This window comes from Myotis davidii, unplaced genomic scaffold (assembly GCF_000327345.1).
Source record: "Myotis davidii unplaced genomic scaffold, ASM32734v1 scaffold83, whole genome shotgun sequence".
Lineage (NCBI taxonomy): Eukaryota > Metazoa > Chordata > Mammalia > Chiroptera > Vespertilionidae > Myotis > Myotis davidii.
In genome coordinates this window covers 440,337-449,721 of record NW_006294121.1, presented here as the reverse complement: position 1 = coordinate 449,721, position 9,385 = coordinate 440,337, and the positions used below count along the sequence as shown (strand labels likewise).

General features: G+C 44.5%; 1 long non-coding RNA gene across 1 annotated transcript; it reads left to right on the top strand.

Annotated features, from left to right (window-relative positions):
- The first annotated feature begins 650 nt into the window (after positions 1-650).
- Positions 651-6,939, top strand: LOC102759778. The gene is made up of 4 exons (XR_435897.2): positions 651-815; positions 2,457-2,512; positions 3,374-3,428; positions 6,103-6,939. It is a non-coding gene; the product is annotated as an uncharacterized LOC102759778 (long non-coding RNA).
- Positions 6,940-9,385: the final 2,446 nt, after the last annotated feature.

The window sequence follows — 9,385 nt, the reverse complement described above, 5'->3', positions numbered from 1 at the left end:
TGAGGTGTCCGCTCCTGCGCCTGCGCTGCCTGGTACCCTGAGGCTCAGGGAGGCTGTTCACCTGGGCTCAGCCTGAGATATTTATTGGCTCTTGAAGATTTATTTAAGCAGAACCTCTAAACCAACATATAGTTTCACTCACTTACACTCCAGGGAGAGGGAGGAGAACTGTGAGGAGCAAAACGCCACAGAATGCAATCACCCCTCACCCCACCCTGGCAAACTTCTGAAGAAATGGAATTGATCACGTCCTTCCCATTTCAAGTCTCTCTTTCTAACCAGAGTTTTTTCTCAGTGCATTGGCATGTGAAAAGTCCATGAGGAAAGGAAATTCACAAGGTTACTTTATTGACTAAGATTGTGCCTGCCTCCAAGAAGATACTGCAGTCTTCTCCAGCTACGGTAGGAATGGAGCATCGAGAAAATGTCTTGCATTTCAGTAGGAGGGAACTTAGAGAACAGGAAGATCAGTACTAAAATTTCCCTTTCTTGAGAAAAGTAAAGCTTTGAGAGGTTAAAGGACTCAGTGTAGCTTATTCAGGTAGAGTGGTGAGGTCACAGCTGAGACTTGGATGACAGTTTCAGAGTCACGTGGTCTCTATTGCACCTGCGGGGTGGGAGGAGGGGGTCGGGGAGGGCTTGGGTCTCCAAGCCTGACTGCTACCTGCGTCTAGTCTCATCTAATCAGCATTCTGACATCCTCCTCTGTGCTCCAGGCACACGGAGCTGCTGGGTAAAATATAACAAAACTGTTACATCGTGGAGGGAGGATGATTCCCATCTGCCAAAAGAAGGAGAACCCCATAAGCAACATGGTGAGTGCACGAGCTGATGCCAAAACAGAACAGGGGACATCGGATGCGGTGTAGGAGCAATCAGCTAGGGTTGGAGTTTTTCACAGAGATCTAGAATAAAAGACTTGGGCCTGTGAGTGGTGAGGTGTGGAAACAAATGCACACATAAAGCTAGAACCAAGGGGGAAATGCTCCCACCGGACAAGGAGATCATAAAACATTGCTCACTGACGACCAAACCACTGGTGAAATTCTCACCAGTTAGCTATCTCCAAAATGAAAAGTTTTTTAAATCTCTGCCATGCATAGGTGCAGAATCCAAACTGCTGATTATTTTCATAGTATAGGATCCCAAATGGAGATATTAATATAGATACTGGAACTATTTCAGACCAGTGAGATCCTGAAGTTCCCAGAGGAATAAAATGCCAGACTTGTTTGAAAGGTTATTACATCTTAAAGTACATAGAAATTCCACCGGGAAAATGTATCCTCGCAATTAAAAAGTACAAATCAAACAAGGAAATGGTCCACAATGGGGGAGAGGACTTGCACCCCAACAACCTGAGAAAACATAACAATCTAGAGCTGTAGGAAAAATAAATAAAGCTGCCTATATGTATATGTGCAATCATCAAGGAGCTAAGGGGAGAAATAAAAAGTTCACGAAAGAACAGGGTACTAAAAAATAACAGGCAGAGATGAAAAACTCAATAGAATAGAGTGGGGCCTTGACTTACGAGTGTCCCGACTAACGAGTTTTTTGAGATATTAGCCGTCTCTCGGCCGATTTTTTGCTTTGAGTTGCGAGCTAAAATTCGGGTTACGAGCCAGCTTCAGATACCCCACCGCTAGTTGGCGCAGCGAACGTCACAGTGAACACCACAACGTCAGCGCAGCATCACGAGTCTCACTCATTCACTTTTTTTTATTTTTTTTTATTTTTTGGTTTGGAAAACGTAGTTTATTTTCTTTTTTTAATTATTATTAGTTAAGGTGTTACAAATGTTTCCTTATCCCCCCCCCTTAACCCTCAACCTCCCCCCGCACACACACTCACACTCGTTCACTTTTGATTTGACGTACGAGTACTTTGAGTTACGAGCTCCATCACAGAACGAATTAAACTCGTAAGTCAAGGCCCCACTGTAATTTAAAATAAAAAGTTGTGAATAGAATTAAACACAAGGGCCAGCTTTCAGAGCAGACTGGCACACCTAAAGAATGGATGATAGGAAAGATAAATTTGAGAAAATTATCCAGAGGGCTGCAGAGAGATAAAAAGGCATAAAATCCAAAAGACAGATTTAAATTAGAAGTTTCAGTTTAGGTTTAATGGGAATGTCAGAAGAAGGGGAAATATTTTAAGTGGAAATAGCGCTGGAAAATTCACAGCCAAGGAAAGCCTCAAACTGAAGAAACTCGCTGAGTGAGTCCTGCACACAATGTGTAAATCTACTCCTAGACTCATGTGAAGAACTGAACTCTGAAAATAAGCAAACGCTAGCAGAAGAGCAAGTAGAGAAAAAAAGATAGTATTGCAAAGGAACAATCATTAGAATAATAGTGGACAAAAGCAAAACAGAGACCAGAATGCAAATCTCTGATTATCAGAATCACCTGAGATGCACATTAAAATGCAATATTATGGTTTTTCCCCAGATGCTCTGGATGGTGTTCAGGAAGATGCCCTTTACAAAAGCTACTCTGGTCATCAGGTAGGTTTAAAACCCCTTTGTTCCTTAGCACCAAATACATAAGTGCACGCAGAGGTTCATCTACAATTGTCCCTCCACATTCACCAGGGACCGGTTCCACAACCCCCCACGGATGCCAAACTTCATGGGAGTTCACGTCCCTTCTGTAAATGGCGTAGTATTTGCATAAAACCTACTCACGCACTCCATATACTTTAAATCATCTCAAGATTACTTATAATTCCTAACACAATGTAGGTGCTATTTAAATAGTTAGACTGCATTGTTTAGGGAATAATGACAAGAAATAAAGTCTATGTTCAGTACAAACGCAATCATCATAGGCCTAGCTACACAGTGTACATCAACAACGTAACATTCTTATGTCAAATACTAGAGGCCTGGTGCATGAAATTCATGCACTCAGGGCAGGGGGTCTTCCTCAGCCCAGCCTGCACAGTCCAGGAGCCCTCAGGGGATGTCCAACTGCCATGGAGGTGGAAGAGGCTACCACCGCTGTGCTCGCCAGCTGTGAGTCCGGCTTCTGGCTGAGCGGTGCTCCCCCTGTGGGAGCGCACTGACCACCAGGGGGCAGCTCCTGCGTTGAGCATCTGCCCTTTAGTGGTCAGTGTGTGTCATAGCAACACAGAGTTGTTCCACCATTTGGTCGATTTGCATATTAGGCTTTTATTATATAGGATTTTTTAAATGTGCAGTTGGTTGAATCTGCACATGTGGAACCCACAAAAATGGAGGGTGGACTATACTCATACCCTCTGATCTCAAAGGTCTGTTAGTGAAATTACTCCTTTCAGCCACCCCTGAAAAAAGTGAGTTTGGATCCATAACCAAGGATTATTTCTGAAGGTTTTTTCTTTCCAGTCTCTAGGGCAGTCATGCTACTTGGTACCAGAAGATGATCCCAAAAGAAAGGCAAGTGAGTTAAGTCCGAGCACCTCCTACCTCCCAATTTCTCTTGTATTGCCATCTGCAATGTAAGAATGGTTAGAATCGGATGTTACAGCATCCTGCCTCGCACCTGAGTCCTGGGTGTGTATTTGATGAGACTCAGGAATAGCCCGTGTTTGCCAAGACACGCTTCCTATGTTACTTGATATTTCATGTTAAATACAAGCAGACATTTTAACCCACCAATACGAGAAATCTAGTCTCTCTGCCTTACAGGCATCTGTTCTCAGACCAAGGGTTGCTCAACTGTTACAATTAGGGCTAATTCTATAGTAAAGTCATACTAACTACAACTATTTACAATAGCCATACTTTTTGAACTAATAGCACTACTTGTAGGAATTTATTCTAAATACCTCAAGCACATACACACAAAGACCCTTTATACAGGCATACTACAGAGGTGTTGTGGGTTTGGTTTCAGACCACAATAGAATGACTATCATAATAAAGAAAGTCATCATCTTTTTGCTGGTGGAAGGTCTTGCCTTCAATTTGTCAAATATGCTGTATCTGTGAAGGGAAGCACAACAAAATGAGGTGTGGCTGGACTCGAAGGGGTTCCTCCCAGCGTGACATACACATAGCTGCAGGAGGGATGGAGGGTAGTGCGGTCTGGGCACACTGTTCCAGACACATGTAATCATGCATTTTGCTTTGGGGCATGAACTCCTGACACACATACATTATACTGTATTTCTCCTTTTAGTAGAGAATGCTTAAACAACGGCATATCCACACCACAGAACCGTGCCAGGTTCAAAATTATGTTTTGAACAGGCAGTTCACAAGAAATTTTAGAAGTACCATAAACATAAAGAAATATTTAACCTCATTAATAAAGGGAATAATAAAACTCCTTTTACTCATAATAAGTTTTTTTTAAAAAAAGAATGATAATATCAGTGTTAGTGAAGGCATGGAGAAATGAGCATTACTTTGCTGTAGGTAGTACAAGTTGGTACATACTTTCTAGATAGAAATTTGATAATATGTAGCCAAAGGCTTAAAAATTCAGTTTTTTTCCCCCCAGCAAATCCACATAAATGATATTCTTTTTAATTTAAATAAGTATAGCATTTTTTATATTATTTAAAAAACTGGGAACAATTTAAGTGTCTGAAAGTAGGAATTATTTAAAATATGGTGCTCTACAATGGAATGTAGTTGGGAAAGATATTCATAATACATTGGTTATGGTTTTAAAATTATAAGATAGAAGGTGAAATAAAATAATAATTTTGTAAAATTATAGATAAGAACACTTAAATGCCAAGAAGGTGATGTAATAAGAAATCATAATGATGGAAAAAATGTATGTTACCAAAAAAACCCGATAATGATTATCTCTGGGTGGTAGAAACTTATGGGTGGTTTTCTTCTTTATGTGGTATTGTCTATAAATTTTGCAATAGAATTTTAATTAAATAAAAAGATAATTATTGAACTCTATCATATGAGATAAGGCGACCTTTTTTTTTTTTTTTGCCATAATTGGCACTGTGACCACAACTATGTAGAAATGTCTACCTTAATAGAAGGAAGGAAGGCACCTCCACTAAGGGCGGTGCTCTTGGCCAGTGGAATAGGGGGCAAATGTTTTTCTATTTCTATTAATGTCTCAGACTTCCCATATATTACCAATTTTATACTTAGAAGAACTAGAAGGAAATGTGTTTTTAATATAAATTAAATTGATAAAGTACTTAGGATCTTCCCTTTACATTTTTATCTTATATGCCTCTCTGCTGTATCAACTATCCATACAGCGTCCTAATGCCAAACTTCTGGGCTCCCACCAGGTCACCGTATCGGGTACTTTTATATAAGACACTACTGAATTTGTGATTTCAATGATGAAACCAGGAGCTTTTCTAGAATCCTCGCCTGAGTCTAGCAGGGAGCTGGGCGGGATTTGAACGTGCTCCTCCCCGTCTCGGAAGGGGATGGAGGTGATGAGATATTGGCACCACTGCTCCAGCCCCACGTGGCAATGCATTCGCTTTCTGGCTTGAACTCCTCACACATATGCTCTGCCTTTCCGCTTTCAAGCAGCGAGCTCCTTGCCTGCACCAGTCTGGATGTCAGCAGGCGGCCTGCTGGCCCCCAACGCTTTCTGCATGAATTACTCTGTGTGGTTTCTGCACATTGAAACTTGGCACCCAGGCACACACACACACCTTCCGGCCTCCCTCCCCTCCCCATGCAACCCCCCATCCCCCCTACATACACACACACTCACTCACTCACTCTGTATTCCCTTACAAGTCATCCCGATTCTTGGCCTGGATATTGAGACAAAGCCAGACTTTCTTCAAGGAATCGCCTCATTTCCATCTGCTGAAATGCCATGTTCCCCTTCCCCTTCCCAGAGAAAGCACACTCTCCAGTCACTCCCTGTCCCATCACCTCAGTCCCCTCAAGGAAGCAACCTTGTCACTCCATGGCCCTGGGGTCTTCTCTAGCTTCCGTCACATTCAGCAGAGGGTATATATTTCTTAGATGGAAATGAGTCCTTCATGAGTTTCCCCCAACTTAGCGGTCAGCCCCACCGTCACACACATGTCCTGCCTTCCGCTGCTGCTCTCACACATGGTCCCTGGACCTGACCCACCTCCTGACGTGTCTCTGCTTTCCCACAGGCTGTTCCCTGGCCTTCTCCTTCTCCACTTTGTCCCCATCAACACCGCTTCAGCGTTCAGAAATCAATTCGAATGTCATCTCCACTGAGAAGTCTTTCCTGACCCTGCTTCCCTCACTCACCTCCCCAATCCAGTGCCAGGTGCCTCACCCATGACCTCTACAAAATCTAAGAGCATTTGCCAGCTCAGCTCTGTGCCTCTGGATTGAGAGGTCCTTGCAAGCAAGGACTGGGTTTTTCTGTGGTTTTGTTCCAGTACCTTGCCTACTTTCATCATTTCCAGGGGATAGCAAGCACTCAGAAATGTGTCCAGCAGTCCTACCCCTGAGAACAATCCCAGCATATGTAAGGCGTGTACAAGAATGTTTGCAGCACCATGACTTTTATTAGTCCCCAAATAACCATTAGTCCCTGGAAATAACCCAAATGCCTGTTAACTGGAGAGCGGGTATGTAAATCATGGCATTTTAAATCAATCAATCCTATGCAACTATGGGAAGGAAGGAATAAATGCTATGAATGGATTTCACAGACCTAATGTTGCGTGAAAGCCATGACGGAGGCGGGAGTCACCTGTGGTGGGAGCAATCAGGAGAGGAGTTACCCCTGAAGGCACAGGGTACCTGATGGGGCCTTGGGGACCCCAGGAATGCTCCAGGGCGCTGGCCACGTGAACATTCTCACACTACGGAAACTCATCCAGCTGTACATTTATAGTTTGTGTACGGATCTGTATCTCAAACTTGAATAAAGGTTTTAATTGAGCCAGTTCCCTTTGTAGAACACTTTCTCGTGGTGTTTGGACAGGGGCAGACATGGTGCGTGTGGGTGTGCCTGCTTCCTGGGTGCCCCCCCCCTCCCAGCCCACCTCACAGCAGTGTCACAAGGCAGAAAGAATTTGTAGCAAGTCAGAAAACTCTCGCTGTAGAGAGTTTAGCATTTGCTTTAAGAAACGCGCTGCAGGTGCTAATTTGGGTGATCTGACTTCTCCACTTAAATTTCAGCAAATCACTGCAACTGAATGTCCCTCTTTGCACGGTGGCTTCAGCCTCCTGCTCCTAAGGCTTTAGTCGCCAACAGGCCTGAGCCTATTGGCCTGGGCACGCCAGCCAAACCTTCCTTCTACTCCGCTGATACCCATGTCACTGCTGCAGTTTAAAATTGGGGTTTTTCTTCTTGGCACCAGGATTGTGCTTAATTATCTAAATTAACATCTTTCAGCTGCTGAGCGGGGAGTGGGAGCGGTTCCCCTCCAAATTTAAGGGGTCCAGAAACACCAGACTATGGGGTGTTTTTAATAATAGATTTTTCTCTATTAGTGGACACGGAGCCTGGCGGCCCTGGGCTGAAACGGCTGCAGCCTCACCCTGGAGCCCGCCCGGCGCTGCAGGAATCACCAGCTCCGCTCCCACTTCCCTGACGGAGGCCTTGCAGTGTCTGCACAGATGGGAACTCTGCTGCCACCCTCTCTGTTCGCATTTCCTGCACTTTTCTTTCTAAGCATTTGCCCGAAATAGAACCGTAGGTTGGGAGTTGTTGTGGGAATTTAGGGGGGTGGCAGGGGTTTGGGTAGCTCCCTGTAATTACCACCTGGAGGTAATTCTATTGGCTACCAGGTGGGGAGGGATTCGGAGGGTGCTCAGCTGTCTCCCCAGGACCAGCACTGGAGTTTCTTCCCGGGGGTGGCTGGGAAGGGCCCACCATGAGGCGGGGTATTAGTGCCGACCCCGTGCGCAGTGACACAGGCAGGAGCCCCCACCAGCCTTGCCACCAGCTCGCCCCATCACCAGGCCTCTGCGCTTTGAGGTCTCTTCCTCACAGGCTACTCCCCTCCTCTCTGCCTTTCCTGTTGGGTCCCTAAAGGCCACTGTCCCTGCTTCTCTTTGCAAAGGTGAATTATCTCCACCCTTCAAGGTCTAGCTCAGATCCCACCTCCTTTGGGAAGCCCTCCTGGATGACTTCAGCTAGAGGCGATTTCCCCCAGGGCTGGGTTTTTAGAGCCCCTGGTGACTGGACGGTCTAGAGCAGCAGTTCTCAACCTGTGGGTCGCGACCCCTTTGGGGGTTGAATGACCCTTTCACAGGGGTCACCTAAGACCATCGGAAAACAAAATTACATATTGTTTTTGTGATTAATCACTATGCTTTAATTATGTTCCATTTGTAACAATGAAAATACATCCTGCATATCAGATATTTACATTATGATTCATAACAGTAGCAACATTACAGTTATGAAGTAGCAACGAAAATAATTTTATGGTTGGGAGTCACCACAACATGAGGAACTGTATTAAAGGGTCGCGGCATTAGGAAGGTTGAGAACCACTGGTCTAGAGGTCATTGACAGCAAGAGTAACATTGACGGTACTTCCCATACGCCAGGCACTATTCTTGGCACTTTACTGTATAAGGTCAGAGCCCTTACAATGACTCCATAAAATAGGTGGTATTATCATTCCCATTTTACAGATGAGGATCCTGAGGCCTGTTGTGATAGCAAAGCTCCCTCATTAATGAGAAGCCCCATTTACCATTTCTTTTACGGACTTGTCTCTTTCACAGCACAAGGCTCAGGGACTGGCCTTGGTAATTGTGCAACTCACACTTGTCCATTTACTTATGTGCTTAATGAGGCTTGAGACCATGAAAATAGAATTTGAAAAGCATTTCTGTTAGTCATATATGCTTCCTTTCCATTTCTGCCCACATGGGGGACTGTGCATTGGAGTAGATGGGATCGATAAAAACCACAATAATAAAAATAAGTCCTTATTTGGAATGTACGATGAGCCAGGTACTGTGGTAAGTAGTATACGTTCATTACCCCTGTTGTTCTCAGCTTCCCCTCCCCCACCCCCAAAAGGCTCTGAGAGAGGTTGCAAAATGCTTGCCAAAGATCAAATGAGTAGATGAAGGCCTTGTAGCAAAGGGAATACAAGTGTAGGAAGTCAAACAAAATCCTGGGTTTAGTTACTACCCAAGAAAGCGTGCCCTAAGGACCCACCTTAGGCGGTGAGCCACAAATTTGGCTCTAGGCTTCCTAGTGTTTATGATTAAAAAAGAAAAAAGACACACAATCAACGACAACATCCAGGTTGCCTTCAAGGTAAAGACCAATCAGCTGTTTAGATAAAGCCCACGTAAGTGGCAAGTGGCGCACCAAGCCATTTCTCGTTACAATCTCGGGCCGGACCAGCCTCATCTTGCTGAAGTGCAGAATGAAGAATCTGTTCAAGGAGGAGGCAGATGTATCGGTGTGGGCATGCAGTGTAATTCGGTTTC